General features: G+C 47.7%; 1 long non-coding RNA gene across 1 annotated transcript in view; it reads right to left on the bottom strand.

Annotated features, from left to right (window-relative positions):
- LOC144172464 (uncharacterized) overlaps positions 1-24,830 on the bottom strand; it is a 65,912-nt gene that overhangs the window by 30,976 nt on the left and 10,106 nt on the right. Inside the window, exon 2 of the long non-coding RNA XR_013323014.1 lies at positions 24,129-24,155. This is a non-coding gene — a long non-coding RNA (uncharacterized LOC144172464). The remainder of the gene's footprint in view (positions 1-24,128; positions 24,156-24,830) is intronic.

The raw sequence follows: 24,830 nt of genomic DNA on the forward strand, positions 1-24,830 counted from the left end.
TTCGTTTCTGGGCTTTGTTATTGTAGTCTTCGGTTTTGGGCCGGCTTGAGCGGAGCCCTTTCTTTCTTATTTTTTATTTAGTTATGGTACGTTTGTTTCTTTTATTATATATATTTTTGTGTTTTGAAGGACGGCTGGGCAGATGATACGAATTGCGGCATTAACATGATTATAAGAGAATGATTTGGTAGCTGGGCTAGTTCGTTTTTAAAAATTATTTCTTTTCAAACAATATATTTTTGCATTTTTTAAATTCTGCTCACCAATTACCAAAATACCGGTATAATAAGAATAAAGAGAAAAATGTCCGACGATCCCGCATTTTTTTGGAAATACAGTGTGTAATACGGCTAACTCCTGTCTGGTGGTTCCAACATCTTTTTGAGGGCTTATTTTTGCCGTACGTTCTAAATGAGGTGTAAAAAGTTTGAATTTTGTACCCTTGAAAACGTTTTTTATTTTGCAATATACCACTCTGAGAATTGTTGCTCATTTACTTTATCACAACGATTAACTAATACTTTCTTTATTATGCATTTTTGTGCGAATGCAAGGCTTTTCAAGGTTAGGACGGTTACTTCTATAACATTTTGTTATTTAAAAAATTGGCTCCAATCCATGCTGTGAAGGTGATTGGAAAGCAAAGCTTTCAACGACACCCACAACATTTACCCATGCGATGTCACTTGAATTCTCACACGTGTCTCTACAAAGAGTGAAACCAGAGATTCTGCCAGCCGTTGCCAGTAATTTACGGGGTCGGTATCTAGAACGCAGCAGCTGCGTCGGCCACGGCCGGGCTACAGCGATAGACGCCACCGCTGTAGCCCGGCCGTGAATCGGGAGAAAGAAAGCGGAGAGGAGCGTCTTTTGAAGGGTGAGACAACGGAACCTAGCCATCTCGATGTGCTAGCTTGGAGTTACACCTCCGCGCGACACAAGCGCAGACATAGAAGCAATTCGGCATATGAGCTTAGTCGTTCCCATTTATGGCGATTAAAACTAGTTAGTTTAGTAAAGTTGAGAATTACGAGAAAGCTGAGGGGACGTTTATAATCGCTATTTATCAGAACCAGTTGCTCCTTCCGGTTTTGTAATACCTCTCGAATTGGTATTTACCAATTTGAAATAACGGAGACCCATTCGTGGAAGCAGTGCGCAAAAATTTGCATTTCTCTAGCGGCCGTATGTTTGTATGCGGTCTCTACATTTTGTTTTCCCGCCCTGCAAACGAATCCTTAACGTGTCTTTGCCGTACGGCCACTTCATTCCGTCGAGTGCGCGTTACCCAGGACATGCTGTCTACAAAGTTAATCAAGCCGTGCGACGGAAGCGCCCAATGGACGCGAAGCTGCGCCAAAACAGGCCGAAGACAACCATCGCTAAAATAGACGAGAAAGCCCTACCGCCGACGCTCACTTCGGCGACCAGGCACCTCCGTGCGGAGAACGTTGGGGAAATTCGCCGCGCCATCTACAGTGGGCTCCGAGCGTGAACCAACCACCCCCACCCACCTCTTCCGCCGCCGCCTTCGTCGCGTAGGGAGTTTATTGTACCCCACACCGCAACAGAACCGTTGGCTGGTAGACGTGGAAAGCTTTGCTTTAAAACTGTTTTCGGCGAATAATATCTTTTACGGCAATACACCGGTGTGTCTTAGTAAGGAGTATCAGTATAGCGTTTGTTGGCTTTGCGTTGGTTAACCGCTAAATATTTGCGTCACGCTACGTCAACACAGCGAGAAACATGTTATTTGAGCGTCTCATCAGTTTTTCGTAGCGACACGCTAACGCTTACTCTGCCATCCCTTGAGTGAATTGCGAAACGATTTGCCGGCTGATCTGCCAGTGGAGTGACGAAGTGCCTGAGCATTTTACGACTACGCGAACAAGTACAAACAGGTGCTTTCGCGTTAGTATTGAATCAAAACGTCGATAACATGACTGTTAGGGGAGGTTCCCGTTCTGATGACGACAACGACGACAACCTCTCGGGAACATACCAACGCAGTACTCGTGCAGGGAATGCCCTTAGTGTGGTTGCGGGAAGAAGTTGCCAGCCACACGAGGGGCAGACGTTGGCCGATGGGAAGTGGCCACAAGGGAGGAGCTGGGGAGGCCGCGCGAGAAAATGGGAGAACGCCGGGAGGAGTAGACGGACCAGGTTAGAGGAGCGCGACGTCCAGGTTGAAGACTCGATGCCCGTCGGGTTTTCGGGATCCGAGCCCGAAACGGGGCTACCTGGCGCCTTGGAATCCTGAGGCCGAGGCGCGACTGACTAGGGGAGGCGCGCAACGTTCGAGTGCTCCGTTCTTCCACAACCCATTGCCTGCTGCCCGTCGTCGTTCGTCAGTGGCCGGTTTCCTCCCAACTGCTGCTACGGGACGCCCGATCTTGAGCGGGTGCCGGGCAGACCATTGTCGACGAGGACAACGGTGCCTGTTCCTCGTCAACGTTCCGGCGTGTGCGACGCCTTCGTCATAGCCCTGCACCGCCACACCCGGCACCGTCACCAGCACCCACGAAACCCTGCGGACAACGCCTTATCGCCCAGAAGAGTTGAGGGGGAAGTCTCTGTGGGTTTTTTAGATGCGACGCATCTCTTGCTCGGGGGTATGTCCTTCCTGCGTCGGCGTTGTCCGCACGCTGACTGCACATCGCAACTCTCCTCCGTTCTTCTCTCCGACAGCTGTGCGCGACACTCTCACTCCGTCTCATTATCATAACAACAGTTGCGCGTGTGCGCTTCGCTGCTCTGGGTGCGCGGATGGGTGCACTCTCACTCCGTCTCATTATCATAACAACAGCTGCGCGTGTGCGCTTCGCTGCTCTGGGTGCGCGCATGTGTGCGCATGTGCGCGACTCTCCCCTCCGCCCGCCCCCCCCCCCCCGGCTCCTCTCCTTTCAAAAGCGGGAATATAAGCGGGGAAGCGCACGGCACCGGATCAGTCCAGCGCTCGCTCTCGCACTTGACTTGACTTTGCTTGACGATACCGGCGTGCAAGATCTTCCGATGAAGACGTGATGGAAGCGACAGTCCCTTCAGCGAGTGGACTGACGCAATCCAATACCAGCGTCAGTCCAAACGCTCCCCCCTGATGCGTCGCATCACATCAGGGTTCCCTCGCGGGAAGATGGGCGTAATTTTGTAGATTTGGTATTTGTTAGATTTATGTACAGGTAGTTTATTAGCTGTGAGTCGTTATTGCCTGCCCTGCGCGTGTATTTGGTTTACGAATATGTTTTTGTGCCGTCGTGAAGCGCCCTCGTTTAATTATTGGCACTGTGGCAGGTCCCAGTCGCCTAAGAATACCCGAAAACAAACTGAGAGGAAGTTTCCCCTCACCACAATGGCACTGAGTAGACTACATAAAGGAAGCGTTGATGCCTCGTGGCAGTTTTGTGCAATCGCACACAACGGCCCCGAACCAAACTTCTGGGATTTGAAGCGTACATTTTATTCAACTTCAAAACAGTCCAGAGATGAGTTTAGGACGAACAAAACGACACGGCATACGTTGCAAGTGGGAACCGCGACTACCAGACGTCCGATGGCCTTCTGGCCGACGTAAATTCAGTAATAAACTTTTGCGGTTTGCGGGGACGAACAGCTTAAAAGCTTAAACTTGCTTACGGTGCGCAAGCCGAGAGGGCTTTTAGCCCCTAACACTGTAAATACCCGATGCGAGGTTGAGTCGTACGATGCTAGAGAAAGATAATCCCGGGCATGGTAAGCGCATTAAAGCCGCAGAAGTACAACGTCGCATTTCATCGCGAAGCGAACGCGTCCACAACACCTTAGGTCGCCGGCCAGCCTGGTCGCAGCTTCGTTCGAACAGTCGGTGATGTCACAGTGATACAGCGCTGCGCGACGGTGACGTGCAAACCACGCAACGTACTTAACAGCACAGGAGGAAAGAACTTACTCCATCAGAGGCAAATTATTGTTCACAGAGGAGCGGACCTGTTGAGAGTCATCGCGCTATTTGCCGCCATGTTAGAAACACAAAAATACGCCGCCTCGCATCGGCACGCCATTTTGCTGAAATGGCATCCGCTAGTCTTGGATCCGCTAAACCCAATACTGGCTAAGCGTACGGCGTATGCGCAGTGTGAACGACGCAAAGGAACAGCACTTGCTAACTTTTGCGTATGGCGGCGTACCCTATTGTATAACTGTAGTTGTTTCGGCGAACTATGCACTTTGTGCAAATAAAATGCATTGTATGGTTGGCCCGTTGTTGCTATTTATTCGTGTTTCCGACTGTCTTTCCCGGCTTCTCTATTTCAGTCTTTGTTCCTGGAGGTGTTCCAGATAATTTATAATTAAATGCGAAGCAGTATAGCTCTGCCGGCCAAGGGTACTGTCGAGACCGTCGGCGTCAACAGAAAACTCCTACGAACAAACAAAAGAAATTGCTGGCACTGCAAGGAATCGAGCCTGCGTCCGAACAGAGAAGCGGTGCGACAGCCCGTCGTCTTGGCGACTAAGCTACGCCCACACGAGGAGGCGGGGAGACAGATGGCGCACTGAGCGAGCACAGTGTAAGGTCCCTAAAATGACTAAGGTAGCGCCATCTTTAGATCTCGCCGCCTTTCGCTCTCACCCGCGCTCCTTTCCTACTTCGTTTTTTGCATGGAGGAAAAAAAAGCTTAGGAGAGGCCCCCAGCTATCCCCGCGCATTGGCAAAAGTGTGGAGGAAGTCACGTGTTTTCGGCGGCCATTGGAAGTCGCGTTAGCAACGGCGTCCTAGCAACAGCCCGCCCGCCGTTCGCCAGTCATGGAGGAAAGGCAGCGCCTGCCTTGTCGTCCGATTGCGAAGATTGCTGCTTCGCTTTGCTGCGCTGTGGTCTTGCGGAACTCGAAAAGGATGCTGCGAGTTGCGACAGCTGCGCCGATGTGAATATGTCATTTAATTAAGTGCACCTTGTACGGCGTCAAGCTATTGCTCCGGTCGCGATCACGACGCGCCTATTGAAGTGCAGATATCGTGAACGCGCCGTCCCGTCGTACGCGCGGACACCCGTCTGGTAGATTTTCGGGAAGTGATACACGGTGTGCAGTACGTAGGCGACTTGCAACCGAACGATTCGCAACTCAATTTTTTGGTTATCGCCGCTGCAATATTGCTAGGCCGGCAAAGCGCGGCAGTGCTTTTGCAACTGTTACAAGGTAGATTCCCAGTTGATATAATTCCATCGTCCTATTACCTTAGTAGGTGTCCGTCTGTTGACTGGAAGAGTGCTGGATCTGAAATCTGGATCTTTTTGTGGTCTCGCTCTGGATTTCGCTTTTCAACGCTTCATACTGCGAGGTTAGTGTATGAACGTTTTCAACTGATATCACCTTGAATTTATTGACACTGAGACAAGTTGAAACTTGGCGAAAAAAAGTTTATTGACGCCACCCACCCTCTCATTTTTTTTTACTCAATAAAACGTTTTGCCTCCTCCTCCTGCTCCTCCTCCTCCTCCTTCGCAAAAAATTCTATCGAAGGCACGCGAACAACGGTAAAAACATTCCACAATTTTTTAGCGTGAAATCTGCATGAAGTACTGCTTACCTATATATATAGAACGGCCGTTTAATTGACTAGTCATCTCTGGAATTGCCAGTGAAACTGCAACGCAAACTTGGGCACTTTCCAGTCCGGTATCCGCACGGCGTTCGCCCACTGTTTGCGGCGTTCTCCATCGCTTGGGAACCTATAAACGGCGGCGATTGCAAACAAAGGATGAATGCACACCAATGTACAGCAATACTTGTCAGCGGAATGATGCACTAACCGGTGGAAAGTGACGCCCAATTCCTTGGGTACCGATCGCGACTTGCAGCCTGGCACCGAGCATTGCGGCATTGTTAGAGCGAGCCGCTTCGCAAACCTGCTGCGGCCACACTGAAGACGTGTAACAGTGTAACCGCGCGTTTAGGTTCACGGTCGCGCGCTGCAAAACGGCCTTCTACCTGCCTATCAGCTGATTTCCGCCGGCTCGGCGCTGGCAGATGCAGACGACAAGAGAGGCGATACAGGACGGAGGAGGCGGAGAAGGTGCACCGAGAGAGAGAGGCAAAAAGAGTCCGCCAATGGCATGGAGGGCCAATGGTCCGCCATTCGACTTACAGAAATGGCGTTTCCGGCTGCGCTGGGTGTGACGTCAGGGCCTCTCCTAAGCTTTTCTTTCCTCCATGGTTTTTTGCCATTTTCTTTTTCGCCGGCGAATGCCGCGCGCCATTGGCCAACAGAAAAGTCACATGTTTTTTTTTTTTTTTTTGCACCGCCGCCGGGTCGCCTCGCCGATGCCTCGCCGGCTGGGACATTGCGCAACGCCGCCGCTGCGACGCCATTGCTGGCTTCCGAGCCACGGAGCTTCAGTACCGGCATTATCGTAGGCGCCTGCTAATAGCAAAGTAAGAAATAGCTGCTCGTTTCGAAAAAGTGTCGCACCGGTGTCGTTTTATGTTGCTTCTCGGTGCCGATGTGTTGTGCCTTAGGCAGCTCGAATATCGTCAGGGAGGGCACAAGACTGCTCGTTTCGAAAAAGTGTCGCACCGGTGTCGTTTTATGTTGCTTCTCGGTGCCGATGTGTTGTGCCTTAGGCAGCTCGAATATCGTCAGGGAGGGCACAAGACTTCGTTATTCCGTCCGGGAAACGCGACGTAGAAAGGAGAAGTTTGGTTGCATAGATTTGAACGGGCATACTTCAGGCCGACGCTGCCATCACTCTTTAGCGAGGTAAGTTTCTGAATGCTTGTTCTTGCTCTGTTAAATTCTCGCGCGAGCTTGAGCGGTCACTTACGAAGAAATGCCCTCCGCGACCGTCATCCACGCTTTGTTCTGAGTAGGCATTGCGCGCAGCGCCGAGTTCGTCCCGTCGTAAGCTTTGCTTTGGATAAGAGGCCGTGTATTTGTCATGTGTGCGCTTAACTTCCAGCATCATTATCAGCGGCGTAGCATGTTCAGTCAGTTGTCGTAAGGTTTTCGTGACGCGAGAATTGTTTACCTGAATTCATGCTTGCTTTAGCCGACGGCAGCTCGCGTCTGACCATGTATCGTGTGCGTTCCGAGTGCGTGTACGCTCTTTTTGGCGTGAAGTCATGTTTTGTGTGTTAGCGACCCGGGTGGTTTTTATAATCCCATTGTTATGACATTGGAGTGATTTGCTGCGCAGTATTGGCTTGGTCGGTGCGGCGCAAATTAAGGCTGTTGCGAGAAAAAAAATACGGCTAGGTAAAACAATTTAAGGCCAGGAAATATAGTACCCGCGCCGTTGACGTACGTTTGATTCGCAATTGTTGTTATCGCTTTGTTAAATTCGCGCACGTTTGAATGGGCACTTCAAATGCATATTCGCACCGTAACGGCTGTACGCCCTTTCTTCCGTGTATGCACAGAGGAACGTTAATTACAACTTACGTTTGCATTACACGTGATGCCGTACATTTGCAGTGTGCGCGCTTATTTCATCTTAGTAGTCAACGGCGCAGCATATCCAGTCATTGCGATTTGAACCAAAACACACTGGACGACTATATTATTTTCAGCAGACCTATTTTTGTCCAGCAAAGCGCTTGCTAAACGGGTTTAGTGTAGCGAGTTGAGCGGACGCGGCACTGAGCAGATGCGCGAACACGAATTTGACCATGCTACGGTAGAACGGTCACTATATCTCTTCTGCAATGCATTATTGCCTATATTTGCGGAGTGTGGATGGCACATCTCAAAGTAGGTGGCGACATTTTTTTCCCTTCTCAATAGGATTATTTCACGGATCAATTTGAGCAACGGATATTGGAGAAGCTTGGCGTTAAAAAAAAATAAACCCAAATGCCACTCCCAACATTTTTTCTCACGGGAAGCCACGTCAGCAGCACAAGCCACCTGCACGACGTCATTACGGACGTTTTTTCCAATAAAATATCTATTTGGTGGCACCAATTCATTTTTGTGATTTATTGTGTTCTCTTGATAATCATCGTGACATTGCTCCTCTTTCGAATTTCTTTCGGGTGTATCCCTGTGTTAGTGCAATGTACAATTATGCCAGAATATATCCCAGCACAAAACAATTCGGTCCAGGCGCCTCCATTAATAACGGCTGTAAACGACCGCGCCCGGTGAAAAGACGTATTGCATGATTAATTAACTGCAGTAACTAGTTACATAATTTGTACCTAGAGGGATTCGATCTCTGGTTCGTATGAGAAATAAGAGGCCACAAATCTGTAATTTCAGTTTACCCGATCGATTGATCGCAGTCTTCTCTTGCGCGTATTCCCAGAATTACAAGTCTGCGTTTTTCACTCGGTTCGCGCATGAACGTACGGCCGCGAGTGCAGTTTAGTGTATCCGGCTGCGAAGTCGGGGAAGCAGGGGCTTTTCACGTCACTGTACGTGCACACACGCACAACAGCATGTGTATGTTTTTAATCTACTCACAGCAGCCTATAACGACATGAAGGTGAAGGAAACATTTCTACAAAAACGGCAAAGCACTCTAAACTGCGCGGAATTAAGGTAGGATGTAGGTCGTTAGTAAAAGCGGGCGCAGAGTGAACGCCGCTGAGGATTCACAATTATCGCAAGAAAGGCGAGTGCAAGGACGCCAGCGCAGCGCTCGAACGACGGCATTTGCGAATGAAGCGCTCTGTATACTGCCGCGAACAGTGATTGCACGACCACAGTCACGCGAATGCAAGAACGGAACTACCGTAACAGAGCAGTTTGAAATGTCCACGCTCGATCCTTTCGCATTCACGAGCTATCCTGAGATGTTACAGAATGCCGCACACGTAAACAAAAACCGCGCTGTGCGTATGCGCCAGCGGCATCCGCCCCGCAAATATCCCCTTGTAGACAAAAATATAAAACAAAACAGTATCACTCAGTGCGTGTTGGTAAAACGGGGCTCTAGAAATCCTATAAACGCTACCAAAGAGCGATTTCGGCGCGAAAACAAGAACAAACTGCAGCGAGTGCCCTGAAGCGTAGCGAGGGCGTCTGCTCTCAAGTGGCCAACAAATATGGCGGCACCGGCACGGAGTTAAAGGGACCGCGGCGCCGCGGGTGAGGGGAAAGAAAAAAGAGGAGGGCAGCGGAGGAGGAGGGAGCAGTTGGCGCTACCTTAGTAATTTTAGGGACCTTAGCACAGTGGCGGCTCTACCCCCTGAACTCATTTAATTACCTTGTGTGAGGTGAAAGCGCATAATGTCGGATAACAATGTTCACGTGGTTTGTATTAGCGGCGAACGGAACTGCGTCTGGGGAGGGTGAGGGCGGTGAAGGCGCTCCGTGGCAGCCGCAAATGAAACAAGAGTGAGGGGGGGTGGGGGGAGTGAGAGAGACGACGCAATAGCTGCGCGTGCCGCCCTCCTCCACCTGCTCCTCCGTCGCCAGACGCTTGGCTCCAGTTTCTTTCGCCTGTTGCTGTTGCCTTCGGTAGTTTCCGGTTTCGCTATTTGTAGGGCTATGTGTGTGAATTCAAGTGACGTCGCATGGGCAGTTGTTGTCGGTGTCGTTTAAAGCTTAGCGGTCTAACCACCTTCGAAGCGTGGGTTGGAGCCAATTGTTCGTTTTGGTATTTTCGGTAGTTTGTGGTTTTTCCGAATTCCTTTCGAAACATTATTTCCTTTAGGGCATTACAACGTATAGACATCTTACTTGTGCCACCTATGCATTGTTTTGCGAAAGCATGACGTTGCACTATTGTACCGTTTTCGTAAATTTTTATTCACGCTGAAAAATTTATTTCTTTTTTCTAATTTTGTTTCTTTTAGAGGAAATGCATAGTTTGCATTTGTGAGTTGGTTTTTGTAAAATGCTTTAAAAAATTCCGTTTAACCACTTCACTCCAGTTACATTTCTCTAGAGAGAGAGAACAATTTTATTGAGCCAAACAAAATTGCGGTGACTACGTGCCGGATGTGGTGGTTCCCCCTACACGGGACCCATATGCTTCCTCGGCTGCCTTGCCGCTGGAGATCAGGAACAGCTGGTCTTCCAAGGCGGGGCTGGTTAGCAAGGTTTCCCATCCCTCGTTAAGGGGTGTGGGAAGGGTGGTGGAGGGTTGAATAAGGGGTGGGGGATTGCCTCGGTGAACTCGCACTCTCCGATGACGTGCCTGAACGTGCCCAATTGCCCACAGAAGCCACACTCTTTCTGGTATCTCTCGGGGTACATTCTGCTTTGGAGATAGGGGTGCGGGAAGGATCCTGCTTGTATTTGCCTATAGGTCGTTTCCTGCTCTCTGCTGAGCGATTTGTGCGGTTCAGGGTACCGCCGTCAGCCTTCCCTGTAGTGGCTGGTGATGTCCTTGTAAGTCGTCATGGCCTGCGGCTCGTGCTCGTCTGCCTGGTGTTCAAGTTCTCGGGCGAGCTGGTGGGCGAGTTCGTTGCCCTGCACGCCCTTAGTGAACCGGTGTCCATATAAGTTCGACTTTCTGCTCGGGTATGCGGCATATTCTTCCCTCTAGTATTCCGAGTGCCGTCAGAGACACCTGCCCTTTTCTATACGCCTCGAGCTTCGCGATCGCTGCGCCGCCTGCCGCCGCTTCTCCGCGGCGTTGACGGGATTTGCGCTGCGTGGCTGATAGGGGCTCGTGCAGTGTTTCGGTTCTATTTCGCTTCTTTTCGCCTTTCCGTGCCCTTAAAAAAACTTGTTATGGTGACGACTATAGGCAAAGAGTACGTTTAGGTCACTTAAAAAGCAGCTGCGTCTTCGTAGAGTGCGCGATCGCCTGCAAGAGCTACCCGGGGACGCGGTTCTGCGCGCTTCGTCGCCGCTCATCCGGGCGTCGGCGACGGCAGCAGCATATCACCCATGTCACCTCCAAAACATCAGGCACAAATGAATTCTACTGACGCCTAATTTATACCTGATACTGGCACAATGAGAGGTTGGCTTCATTTTGCAGCGTGGACAACGAATGCGGCTTCGTTTCGCATATATACGCCGCAGAAAAATATGTTTCGGGGATGTGATTACCCAATGCCGGACAATAACTTATGCCTTTTATAAGAATATAAACTATGCGAAAATGTATAGTATATTCTAGCCTGTGCGTCGTTAAATATGTGCCCACACGCGATATAGCAAGAACCAAGGAAATGAAACCACGGAAAAATAAATGCTGTGCCAATGCGGAATTTAGAAACATATATTAGCTCGAACGGAAGTGAAAAAAAAAAAACAGTGCAGCTTCTGGCATGCTAAAGACATTCGTCTAAACTTAAGCCAGGTAGGTTTCACTAGACCAACTGTACGCGAAATGCACTGCTATTTCGTGAGACATCGGTGGGGGAGGGGGGGGGGGGGGAAGAGGGACGCCGTGTACAAATGCGGAGCGGAATCAAGCAATGAACGTTTTAGTAATCCCACACATAAATCTCGCGTTCACTTTCCCTTTGTTTTTCTACTTCAACGAAGAGCTGATCGAACGGCGGACGCATTTTTGGAAGTATACAGGGTAGGCTGTACAACAAGCGATGAAAGGTGTCGTTGGAAAAGTGTGGTATGTGATAAGGCCCTCTGATTTCAGTTTCTGCTTTATTCTGCAGGCTCCCTGTGCCATATGACGATATTTCGAAGAAGCATTTAGTCGCGGACGCGGATTATATTGTAAACCCGTCTCCGCGCTGCTCGCAGAGGGCATATGTAGCAGATGAAGGTCTGCGGGCGCTCACCTCACTACAAGACGACCCTGTCGTGTGCTGATCCCCGAGTATAATTATGCATTGTCCATCGTACTTTTGTTGAATATTCCCGAAATTAACACAGACTGGCTTGTAAATGGTGGTGATCAATATCTGAGGTATAATATTGGCAAACGTAACTGGTGTGCTGTCAGTTATGAGTGCTCCGCTGATTATGTAAACGCACAAAACCGATTTAAATAGTAGTGTATAGCCGTAGCATGAACATCTGAGGAACCGGTGGTTACGAAGACACGGCTAGTAAATTCATGCCAGTGTAACTACAATCGGCTCCATCATACGCCGGTTTTGCGACGCTGGCCTGTGACACACACCTGGCGCTTATACAGACCGAAAATACCACACTAAGATCGCGTCGGAAACATTTACACTCTCGTAAACACACCCCATTTGCGAAAAGAGTGACTGCTCCACACAAACATGGATTTCAAACGCCCACAAACGGTAAATCTCAGTCGTGAACGTGCCGCAAAAGCAGCGGCGGCACTGGGGAGCGGGGCGCGGACTCCCGCGCCTGCTTTCGAAACGGGCCGCTAGGGGGATTTCAGTGGCGCCCCTACAGGCCGCGCTCGAGGCGTATAGTTTCCATACGCTGTTTGCGAGTTCGTGAATATTTTTCTCACGTTAGGCAGAGTGAGCGCCAAGGCTATTTCCGCCTCTTCCGGTTCCTCCAGGAATGCCATTTTCACAGAGGCGCATGTCACCAGTGCGTCTTGCGTCGGAACCGATATCGCGGCTTGCGTCGAAAACTTGGATAAACAGTCGCCCGTGTAGAGGGTGGCCCTCGTTGCGTCTTGTTGTTCTTCCGCTTGTCTTAGCGTTTCGATGAGGGCCTTGACACTGGCCGCTCTGAACCCGTCGTTACGACCGGGTCTCATGTTTCTGGGCAGGGATATGCTTTCGATTTTCTGAGCCCAAAGCTTGGGTAAAGGTCCCATTGCCTTGTGGTCAGCCTCTTGCCAGCCCAGCTTGGCCAGTACTATTCGGCCCGGCGAGGTTTGGCTGAGCCGCACTCTCTGGGTAGGCAAGTGGGTCCTACCAACTCTTCCACCGTATTGCGTTTGGCCATGCCTAGCAGCTTCTCGGTGGACGATGGGCGCGGGATACCTAGCGCCACCTTTGTTGCTTTGCGTGGGATCCCGTTCAGTTATCTGTCTTTCTTCAGTAGCTGTAGGTACGGCGCCGCGTATACGATGCGCGACGTCGCAAAGGCCTGGACCAGCATGAGCGCGTCGCCTTCCTTAAGTCCTCTTCGCCTGTTCGTGACCCTACGGATCGTGTTTGTGACGTGTTCCGTGGTGGTGGTGATCTTGCTCTGCGCCGCTGCCGCCTTGCCGTTGTTCTGGAAGATCACTCCCAAGAATCGGGCTTGCGTGGTCGGCGTTATGTTCGTCCCGTCTATGGTAATACGCACCTTCTCTCGCCCTTCTTCATTTCGTCGGGGCTTTATGAGTAGGAGTTCTGACTTTTGTGCCGAACAGTCGAGACCGCATGTGTTTGCACAGTCGTGTACGGTGTCGGCCGCTCTTTAAGGCTCTCTTGATCCTACTCCGACCCCGCTCTAGATGTCCACATGGTGATGCCTTCCGCGTAGAGACCGTGGTCAATGCCCTCTATGCCTTAGATCAGGGCTGGGAGCGGGAATAGCGTCAAGTTAAAGAGCAGGGCCGATAAAACCGACCCTTGCGGGGTGTCCCTGTATCTAGCAAATACAATTGCTGCGTGCGCTATCATGCATGTTTGCTAAATATTGGGGGTAAATCTGCCCTAGCTCTGGTGTACCCGGCAAAGACTGTTATACAAGAAACGTTGACATATCATATCAACATCTGCGCTTTGACTGTCACGATCTTCACAAATCGTGAGCTTCAACTTTTACACTTTTAGTGACAGGGTAAGTTAACTAACTACAGCTCAAGTTAACTCCAGAAAAAAGTTAATATTTTTGTTGCTTTACAGGCCGATTGTATACTGGGCTATGATATGTGCCATAACAGAGGTAAGCGGATTATTCTTCGCTACTCAAAGATCTTGGGCGTGCGCCGAAATATTCAACTATGTATGTTTTAATTGGCTCTTACTGCGAAACGTTGCCGTAGCAGAAAATAAACAAGCCGTCTTCGGCTCAACAGAACACCATGTTTTCCTATGGGCCAAGGAAGCGTGTGTACGTGCGATTCTTATAGGAACGAAAATTTTCAAAAAAAAATTTATGTTTAACAAGCTTTAAATAGAAGGCTTACAGATTGAGAGGAAATGGGATGATTAAAAGTGAACATATATGGCAGCCGATGTTTTTTTTTATATAAACAGTTTATTCGCCATTTTCAATAGCTTATTTTTTTGGATTGCAGGACGGACGTTTCCGCCGGAGGCTAGTCGTTTGAGGGGTTCGATGACGCACAATATTTGGAAAGCGAACACTTTCTAGTATGGTTGAATTTGTTTCGTGTTTTTTCCATCCTACCAGGCAGTATAACATATCAGGTGGTACTATAGTGTGCTGTATCTATAAGAGTCTAGAGTGTGAGTAAATCATCCACGCAATAAAGGTTATCAAGCTCGTTGAACGGAGTCCGTGAGATGAAGAGAACAGCGCCCTTCACTAATCAAGTGCATGTTAAAAATACCAGTCGTTACTAAGAGCACCTGAGATCATGAGAGATATGATTTTTGCATACAATAGGGTACATGAAAAAGTGCGGAACCTCAGCCCGACCTGCTGCTGGTGCAACCAACGCCGAAGGCATGTGATGCGTCTATGAATACAGACGCAAGTAGGGAGCTTTTAAGAGAAGATAAAATTCCCTGCCATTGAAAACCGGTAGGTGTTTTTAGCTGCGGTGGTCAATACCTCAACGGCTGCCAGGTGCACGCATAAAAAAAGACTTTTTCGGCACTCTTTGGATGCGGCAGCATACATTTCAGTCACACTCTCAGGGCTACGCAGCAAGGAGCGGTCATCTAGGGGCACCTTTTGGCATATTGTAGTGAATCTAGTTGAGCCGCCAGCCTCTCTAGAGTGGTATGGTGGTCAATACGTATCACCTTTGTGCCAGCGTTTTCCACATTTAATATATTGCTGCCATTTATATTTGGTTTAATTTACAAACAGTACGGTGGCTTACTGGCTGAACAAATAATTTTAGCACACTGAAAGAACATACTATCGTTTGAATTGCACAATTCAGTGTTTGGAGTGCCTTAATACGGCTGGTATAATACTATAGTGCTGCTCCACACCGAAGCGGATATCCTCTTCCAAGAACACAACATTCTCTGCTCAAGAACTGCAAACTTCAGTCTTCTTTACCCACCCTTTACCCCTTACAGGCCTATTTGCTTTCCTTCGTGAATTAAAGGTTTCCAAAAACAACGCAGGTCGTATTTCTCGATCGAGATAGGGTATGTTTGATTTCTGTTTCTTGCATCATAAGTAGCTTTCACGGTGCGATGACAATTTAAAAGTAGTCTGATATTTACACTCATTACTGTTTGCTCCCGCTGGGCTTGTGCGGGGGCTGAGTCCGCGCTGCCAATAAGTTTTGCTTGCGGCTGTTTGTGAAAGACGATTTAATTATTCGGACCATATGCAGTTTAAATATTTGCACTCCTTCGTCCAACTAAGTTTTCCCACGATTACAACTGTTTTCGAGATACTTAGGTAACAATATTCTGGGTGCTCACCCCAGGTAGAGGGTCTAAAAAATAGAGCTGTGTAAGGCATCCACGAAGCTGCCCACACTTTTCAATAAACGGGACATAACAAGTACACGGACCTCCACTCTCCCTTCAATGCAACAGCATAGCTTAAAACAATTCATAATTAGTTCGTTAGTGTCATAAGGTCCACCGAAGTAAGTGTCACGACACTCTCAGCATGCACAAACTCCGTAGTCTTGGACCTATACACCCATATGATGCAACTAGAGGCATTGCATCAATTAACGGACACCTGGCCTTTTTCTCGCATGCATTCCCGAACTTTTGGTAATGCAATCCGGCGTCCTCCCGACTCTGCTAGCAGCGTGTTTAAACTGATGGATATCGAAGGAATGCATAGGCTACCCCTTCTGAAAATGGCGACTGAATCTATGACGCGCGCCTACGCAACTAAGCTACACAACCACTGACGACAGGCCCCCTCTCGGCTATACGGTGGGGCCGCTACACAATTAGGTTTCTTCTCCACGTTAACACAGTGTGCTATAAACATTAATTGGTCAGCTGCTGTCCGAAAGTTTTGCTCCTCTTCCAGTTTTTTATTTAAAATTAAGTACTTAAAGGGGGAGTAAAGGACATACTGAACTCTTAGCCGTGCCCTGTGAACTTGATAAAGCCCTAGCACAACAAACACCTTTGATGGAAGTTCCCCATTCAAGTACACACTCCCTGAGAGCGCAATAATCCGCCCCTCTTGCAACTTTTTCCGTAGTCATTCACAGCACGAGGGTACGATGAGGTGTTGGCAGTGATGGGAAGAAGACCGGCATCAAATCCATCCAAATGATGGTGCAGAACGCGCGCTCGAGGTAGCGGTACCGAGTGAAAGGGGGTAGAAAGTGCAGTTCGCGTAATACCAGCAATAATTGTATTATCCACAATTGAGAATGTTCTATAAATGGTACTTTCTGACGCTCCCAGCAAGCAAGAGTTCAGTATGTCCTTTACTCCGGCTCATTTAGGCAAGGGGCTAGATTACTCTAAGCTCACTTCTGGCTCATTGTACTAGGAAAGGTCGCAGCAATTGCTACATTGAGTGCTGCCCAAGAGTATGTTAGCGGCAAAGGTGGCATTGGTTTTGAAACAAACTTTCGATGATCGTTCTGGGAATGTGTTGCCGCCCTTACTGTATATCAGTTGTGTTGCCATCCTGAACACCAGAAAAGCAGTAAATTATCATCCGTCATCATCAAGCCAAACCACGTTTAGCGATCATCATGCAGCCGTAAATGCGGGGATCGAAAAAAAGGACATAGACGAACTGTGACCGGCAGCTCCGGAGCCATTGCTTCTCTCTGATATAATAGTACCAAATCAACCCCTTTCTTCACCTCCTACTGTCGTGTTCACAGGACTGTCCGTGACAATATTATTGGGTGGGTTAGAAAGGTTTCATGAGACACCATTTTTTACTAAACCGCACTGTTTAAATCGTAAATTACTATCAATGAACAGATATACTCGAGGCTATACCCTGAATCCCTTTTTGTTTATTACGCTTCCTTATAAGGTTTCATTTGTAGCTGGAAAAGTTGTATATTTGCGCGCTGATGACCGAAATTTTTGACCAAAAAATTTATATGCCTTACTTCAGGTCCTCACAGCTTTATGTCCGGATATTAGAATCATGTATGCATGGCCCGTGCCTACGCTTAAATATTCCTGAATATGCACGGATGTGCCCTTTCAGTATTCTCATAGGAGACTTGAGTTGGCGCTTTGTGACAGCAATCTTTGAGGCATAATCACGAGGAGAGTTGTTCCGCAGCATGCAAATGATAAAATTTCAATCGTGCTATATACAGAAATTGCGACTTCTCCGGCAGATGGCTTTTTCAGGTGAGACGTGAAATAATGGATGGTAGATCGATAACACTGTCCAAGGTAACAAGGGGTCGTTGTAACGCGACAAAAGCCCATGCACAAATCGTTTTCTCAAATGAGTGTAAAGGCAGACTAAATCACCCGTGCAACGAATAGAGCGTAGAGGCGACCGTCAGAGCTTTGCTTGAAATGGTACTTAAAATGTAGGGTACGCAAGGGAAATAACTGGCTCGACTTCGTCCAGGCAGGGGGTCCTAGAACCAACACCTCGCGTAAATCTAATGGTAGAATGTCTAAAGGAGTACATTGTCTACGTGCGAATACATGGTAGAAGGAACTTTATATAGTAGTCTCATGATTGGCAATGTTATACGCGTCGAGTAGACGGCGTAGCATTTAATCCTGGTTTGTATGACCAAGGAAGATGTACCTTAAATCATTTTAAGGATCGTGTGATTCGTTCATTTAACAATCCCTTTAGTGAGAAGAAGGTAGGGTTTAGCATTCCGGATTTGCAATATACAAAGGCGAAATATTTGTTTGCTAACATCCTATTGGAACTGGAAGCCAGAAGCAGTAATATGCGGGAGAGAATCGCCACGTTTAAATAAAGGCTAATAATAATTAAAAAAAGATACGGAGGCCCCCGCACCTGTCGGTACAGCTGCAGTTTCTGCGTAACGTTTTACACCCTCGAAATAGTAAATAATCTTGGGGGCAAGAGCCAACATTCACAAAAGTGGGCTAACTGCATCAATTCCCACCCGCTCAGAAGGGCCTGTGGGCGTTGAACATGCCGAAGTTGGCAGGTGATGTAGTTGCAGAACGCTTGTAGCGCTCCCACATTATACAACTGGCGACGTACTTCTGAGCCATATGTGGCATGTCACGCCGGTTGAATTATTCTTGGGGTTGGTGTAACGTGCAAGTAAAACCAAGGTTTGTTGACCAAACGTCATGCATAGAATGAAGCACGCAAGGACGCAGCCGCTTCGGTACAACCCGTAGAGAGCTTCAGCCAGCTGCGAAATAGTTTGTTTCGCTGAGACGCCACCCGAATAGCGAACGATTAAAGGTGTGGACTCATGTTCAGCAACCAAGAGCGAACTATGTTACAACAACCCTGCTGCTGTTCTGAAAGGGTTTCATTTCCGGGAACACCTCAACGACTGCTAGGTCGTGAAAGACGCCAAGGGAGCCAGTGTGACGGCGACCACTTTCGTAGGAAAAAGTGAGGAGATGTGCTTAAATTCTAGGGGCCCAGCGAGCAACTCACGAAAATGGATCGCAGAGCCAAACGAGCCAACACAGAAGTGCATGTTCTTTGACAACTGTGAAAGTTTGTTTTATTTGAAAGCGAAAACTTGTGCACAGTGAAGGTATCAGCTAAACAATCTTGCTTAGACCGTGTACAATCTTTTGGCACTTTCTGAGTGTACAGCTTGCATAGGCGATGACGTGTTCTGTCCAAAGATGTCTCTACGCAAGTACCACGACAATCTCAATGCCGCAGGCATCAGTCTACACGTCGGGTGAAGCGGAAAAGTCTAAGTGGCGGAGTATTGGTCTAGAAGTGTGCAGAAAGTCAGTTAGATAAATCAGCCCTCGCACCCTAGTGTTCAGTTGAAGCGCACATTCTTGCGCAAAAGCCACGACAAGAGCGAAGCTGGCTTTACGATTTTCGGCGCAAATCGACAAAAGTAAACTCATAGGCCCATAATGGTCCCGTTGCACATTGTCTGCAAGTGCGTGAACGTGTTCATAGTTGATATTTTTTGCGGGCCAGGTGCCCGAAAATAAATGGTCAGGCGCTAGCCCAAGCACAATTTCTTTGAATTGAGCGCACTTGCATATTTTTGTAGGCAGTTCAGGGCAATTTTAGGGCATGCGTTGGGTTTTCCAAAATTTTGGCTAAGAATACTACACTGTAGAAGTAACACGAGCAAATACCCACTGTAACCCTCCAAGTTCTGTTAACCATATATACAGGGTGTCCCAACTCTCAAGCACCAACATTAAAAAAGCAGCAACGGCGTTACACGAAGAAAATCAAATGCATAATATGTAGTGGAAAGCGTTCACCTGTAATGATTTCGTTAAGTTATTTAATTAGGTATTTGTAAAGAACTGTCTTATTGGAGAGGTACTCTCCCAATCAGTAAAGTGTCAATGAGATACTCGTAGGTTGCACGAGAGGCTTCTAATTGTGGTTCTTTCCACGACGGACTAATTGCGTACTCACTTATTTTGGTGGATGAATACACCCCACGAAAAATGAAAAAGGCCACTATATGGCGCTCCTACCTGCATCATAAACCAGCGGCCTAAAGTAAGCAGATTGACAGACACTGCTTTGCCTGTCACTGCCCAGAGCTGAATGGGCATCCCATTGGTAATGGCAATGAAAGATGAAGTATAGGAGGTGAAAAAAAATTATTTCAATGAAGGGCTGCTAAGTGGGTGAGGCCCTTGGTCCAGGACTCCGTTCATTCTACACGCTGTCTTCGCCATTTCGGTCAGCCATAGCTGCCTATTCGGATCCGGGCTGGCAGGTTCACTCTCCGACCACTTGTAGGTAGAAATGAGAATTCGATACAAGCATGAGTTATCCTCGCACTCCCAGACCTTGTGATACAGAGTGGCACGTTGGTCGCAATATTTGCAGAGGGGGTATAGAGTGTAGGGTGGGCGGCGTGTAGTCTCGTGAGGTGTGAGAACGTGCGAGCTTGGAGTCGACGGAGGTTGATTTTGTGTTTTTTTTAAAGAGGGTCAGGCTGTTGCAAGTGAGTGCGTTGGAATAGCCTGTACGCTGGCGCGATGTTACTAAATGTAGTGAGAGGGTGATCTCTCCGGTCATCATACTCCAACGGTTCCTGTTCTGCAAGAACTCAGGCGCGTACATGGGCTACTTGATTGCCGCGTAGTATCGAATGGGTAGTCCTCCAAATTTTCATAGATTTTTTTTCGGAATTCTGGGCTGGACCCAGCAATAATTTTTTGGGTATTCTTACCGTCGTGTATGCACGACACGCCGCTCGAATGTCAGTGATGATGGTAGTAGGTTGAGTCTTTGCAATTGCTAATGAAAGCGCTGATTCTTCCGCTTGGAGCGTACTCCTTACATTAGGCTGATGCTTTTGATGAGGACTGGGAGCGGGGGTAGTGACAACTTCAGTTTTGGTGTTCACGCTCGCGTAGACCGCTCCATCCGTATACCCCGTGTGGGTACCACATGGGGTCCCATGACTGCCGTGCAGCTTTGTTAAGGCTAACTACCCGGCGCCACCCGCACAAGGATGCTGCCTCGAAGAAAGCACCCCGACTGGGACACAGTGCCAAAACTACAGCGTGTCACGGCCCAAACCAGTGAACAAACGATAGCACGTTTACCTTCTTGGTATTATTTTTATTTTTACCGTTCTTCTTTGTTACATTCTTTAATAGCAGCCTTATATTGGCACAAAAATATTAACAAAACGTGTTCGAGAACAACAAACGTTCGTCGGCCAAGCGAGCATGCGCAGCGCCCGCTTCCCTATTGGCAATGACGGCTCACGAAGGGCCACCCTTCTGGCGGCTGGCTCCTCCGCCGCCACACTCTTCTCCCTATAGAGACCCTTCTCTTCCAACTGATTTGACGACGAAACACTGGGTATTCTGCTTAAGGCTTTTTTGCGGAGGTCGAGAACCATGCGGGTCGGACAAGGGAACAGATGTTGATCAGCCCCGAGACGAAGCGAGTGCCCCACTACGGGACATACCGAGTCAGTGGTCACGGACGGCTTGACGATCCTGTAGAGGCTTTGTCTCCCTCCAAAGCTTGGGAAAGCCTGTCCGGTGCATTTTTCCTATTTTGAAAGAGCAATAAAGCGTGTTTGTTGACATCGTCTGCCTCTTAGTGCATCATTGACACCTCCTGGTGAGCCTAACGAGCCCACAGCGGTGTCCCGGCGACGTCGCGGTGGGGATACACTTATACTCTGCATGCTTCACCACTCCCAAGGTTTGAAATTAGCGAAGACGGCCAAGGATTTTTTTAACGCTTAGGCTGGAGTTTGCCTTCTCCCTTCATGGTGTTGAGGGTTCATATTCCGTTGAAGGGGCAGAGCGGTGTAGGTTATTTGAGAAAAGATGAATGCTTGGACCCAACGCACCATGTTTTGATATTTCATGCCGTGTTTTTGATTAGCAGTCCTTTGGAGCATCGTTAATATTTCTGCAATGGTTGCTTCTAGCTTTGGGAAGAGGCGGTTGTTCCTGTAATTTTTTTGGTAATGAATGCCCAGGATCCTAAGATTGTGGAAGGAAGGAACTATAGCTGTTAGCGCTATGTCCTTGGCTGTGTCTTTCCGCCTCTTATGCAAAAAAGGGCTCGAATTTCAGGTGGTGAAGATTGCAGCTGGATCCATATGGTGGATCCACCTCCAACTGTGGTTACATGCTGTTAATCCACCTAAACTTTGTGGATCCAAATTGTGGTTGTCAGGGGTGTACATCACTTTATCAATACCTGTGATTACACCCAGCTTTAAGAGCAGATGAACAAGGGCTGTGTTGAAGAATACGTGAAAAAAGATCGCTCTTTGCGCAGTTCTCATGCTTCCACACAAAAGCATTTCGAAGCAGAGGTCACCACTGTAATGACGGCTGTACTGTCTCCCAGGAAGTCTTATCATACCTTCGTTCCCGGATGCCGATATCGCTGGTGTTGTTGAGATTGGAAGTGTGGGATACATTGTCAAAGGCACCTTTTGGGGCCAGCGCTTTGGGTGTGGTCTTCCTGGCAGCCTCGAATAAGCCACTTTTTAGTTGCGGGAGGATGTCTTGTGATGAGTACTGCGGGCGGAAACTAAATGTGTGTGAAACATTTCCAGTTGTTTCTGGATAGTCAGATAGTCAGTAGTCAGATGAGTACAAAGTGTTCCTTTAGTTTTCCGGGGCATGAAGTACGGAAAATCTGTCCACGGTTGTCACTGTTTAGAGCCTTGCCTTGCAAATGCAGCAGTCTAACCTCGGTTTCCTTCCATGGGATCTGGAGGATACCATAGGTGCAGCACTCATTCATAAAAACCGTCAGCGCTATGATTGAGCTTTCCTCCAGATTTGAGAATACCTTGTTCGTGACCTTATCAATGGCTGGAGATGTATTCTGGCAGAATTGAACCAGGGTCGCCCGCACTTCAGCGGGGGTTCGTCACTAGCATACTTGAATGTGGCCACGTTTAGATTGGCTATGCGTATTCTGAATTTTCTATTGTGGCTCTGTTGCTTCCCTCTTCGGAGTCAACTGCACTTGATCTACAAGTTGTCAAGTAGATGGTTATCCACTGCTTGGATTTGGTCACATGCTTGAAATATGTTTGTGTGCTGTGTTACTTCTGTTGTAAGGTCTTGTACCCATTTTTCCGTATCCACTGTTGATAAGTGCGGATCATTACTTCCTTTTTTCGGACCGCATCCCAGTTTGGTAACATCGCCTCTCCGAGATTTCATCTATAGTGGCGCCCCTGGACTGTGGTCACCGTGATCATGTGATCACTCGAAGTTATCCTCGCGGTTCCGCCAGCTTGTACGTGGGGAATTAGCTCAAAGAATTAGGTTCACATATGTTTCCCTTGTTACGCCCTCGCCGCTTCGCATTCGTATGTTAAAATGTGACAAGAGTAAAGTTTCCTTCTTCCATGATTTCTGAATGATCCCTGCCTCGTTTGTTTATGTAGTTGTAGCACCACGCTTGAATTGACGTATCAAAGTCCCCCATTATGATAAACTGGTTCATGCCTGCTAAACGTTTCGCTTGCCAGAGAATGTTGGCTAAACCAGAAGCCTTGTTTTGGGGGCCGCAGTAGGTTTTGAGCACAAATAAACTCTTGTACTTTGTTTTCTCGGGGGCCAGCTCGGAGAGAATGTGATCATGCGTAGTCATCGGGTATGTACGTTGGATTGCTAGGATAGTTCTTCAGATGAGGGCACATACGGGCCTTTCTTTATCCACCGAGTGCGCTGCATATCTGGGGATTTTGGCCATGTGGTTGGCTTCTTGTTGAGCTGTGATGTCCGGGGGTATTGTTTCAGATGTTGCGTACTGCAGGAGGTCACCTTTCTTATGTTTGAAATTGCGACAAATTCATTTCCAGATAACAAGTGTGGGCTGCGTGTTTGGAGGTGTGTTACCATTCATTGTTGCTTGTGGAGTTTTGCATGGGTCGTCTCAGTTTAACCGTGGACGAAGCTGCGGCTTTTCTTCTCACAAATTACGTCGTTCTCTTGTTGGCTGTTGAAGCGCGAGGCGCTCGATTCTGTTTTGCGTGTTTTGCATTTGCGATGATAGCTATGTCACTTCACGAGACACCCGCCGCGGTGACAGAGTGGCTCTTTGCAATTCATACAGCCGTTTGTCTCACCTCATTGCACTTATATCACATCCCATGTGCGCACTTAGGATAATTTACAATAGAAAAAGTATTCTGTCCTTTCAAATTCAGATGAATAGAGACAAACAAAAGTACGCGGAAGAAGCTTTTTGCAGGGGACCAGAATATCTTACTGTTATTGTTACTTAGACGTTAATTTATTGAAAATGTTCACAATACAGAGTTCATAAAACAATTTTTGTTTGTTTCATTTAAATGACTGTACATCAAGTAAGCTATGTTAGTTGTAATATTTGAGAACGGTTCTTTATCCGCACTGCATAGAGGTATTTAAGTACGCAAGCAAGTATATTCAATAAACTATCATGCTACGTAGCATTACGCTGAAAAATATTTGTACTATTTGTTTCTCCTAATTGCTCGAGTGATAGACCCAGTGGCGTACATGGTAAACTTGTTTCACACGTTTTAAATAAAAGAGGATTCAAAATGACAGACCTTGATTATTATTTGTTGCTTTGGAAGCTGAAAAAGAAATACGGAGAGTCGTTAGGATTAAAGCAAATTTTACTTTAGGCAAAATTTGCAAACGCGATTCTAATTGTGAAGTTTTTATATGTTCGGTTGTCTGGGGCTCTAACACTGAGAATGCGATGCAGCATTTGCATAATTAGGATAGCGATTAACACCCTGGCAAGGTTCGCAAACAAACGCTAAATGTTGGAATTGCATTAACGCATTTTGGGGATTCATCTTACCGTAGCCCATGGCGCATCGTCATTACAGAACTGAAGCGGCAATAAAGAGTACGTCCTGTCAAAGTCCTGTACGTGACAATGGCGACGAAAGGTAATGCGTGATGTGAATGTACTTGTTGTTTTATTAAATGCGTTTCGCAGTACTCTATGAACAAGTCCTGCGTAACTTTGGATGCAAAAAATGTCCGCTTTAGCCCAACAAAAGGTAAAGATAGTTGTCTGACGCGATCTACTTGAATATTTAACTTAAGGCTGTTGAATTTCGGCAGTTGTCGTGATAAATGTTTCAAATGTTCACCTGAAAAGAATATGCTTGCGGTTCAGTCGCTGTGAGCTAATAAGTTGCAGAGCTAAGTTTCTAATTAGTTGTAGAGAAGTTACGCCAAATCAAATTTCATGAATCCTTTACCAGCTTATATAACAGAAATTCTGCTAACGAGCA

The sequence above is a fragment of the Haemaphysalis longicornis genome, unplaced genomic scaffold (assembly GCF_048455015.1).
Source record: "Haemaphysalis longicornis isolate Haplotype H1 unplaced genomic scaffold, Haemaphysalis longicornis Haplotype H1 scaffold_216, whole genome shotgun sequence".
NCBI classification, from domain to species: Eukaryota; Metazoa; Arthropoda; class Arachnida; order Ixodida; family Ixodidae; genus Haemaphysalis; species Haemaphysalis longicornis.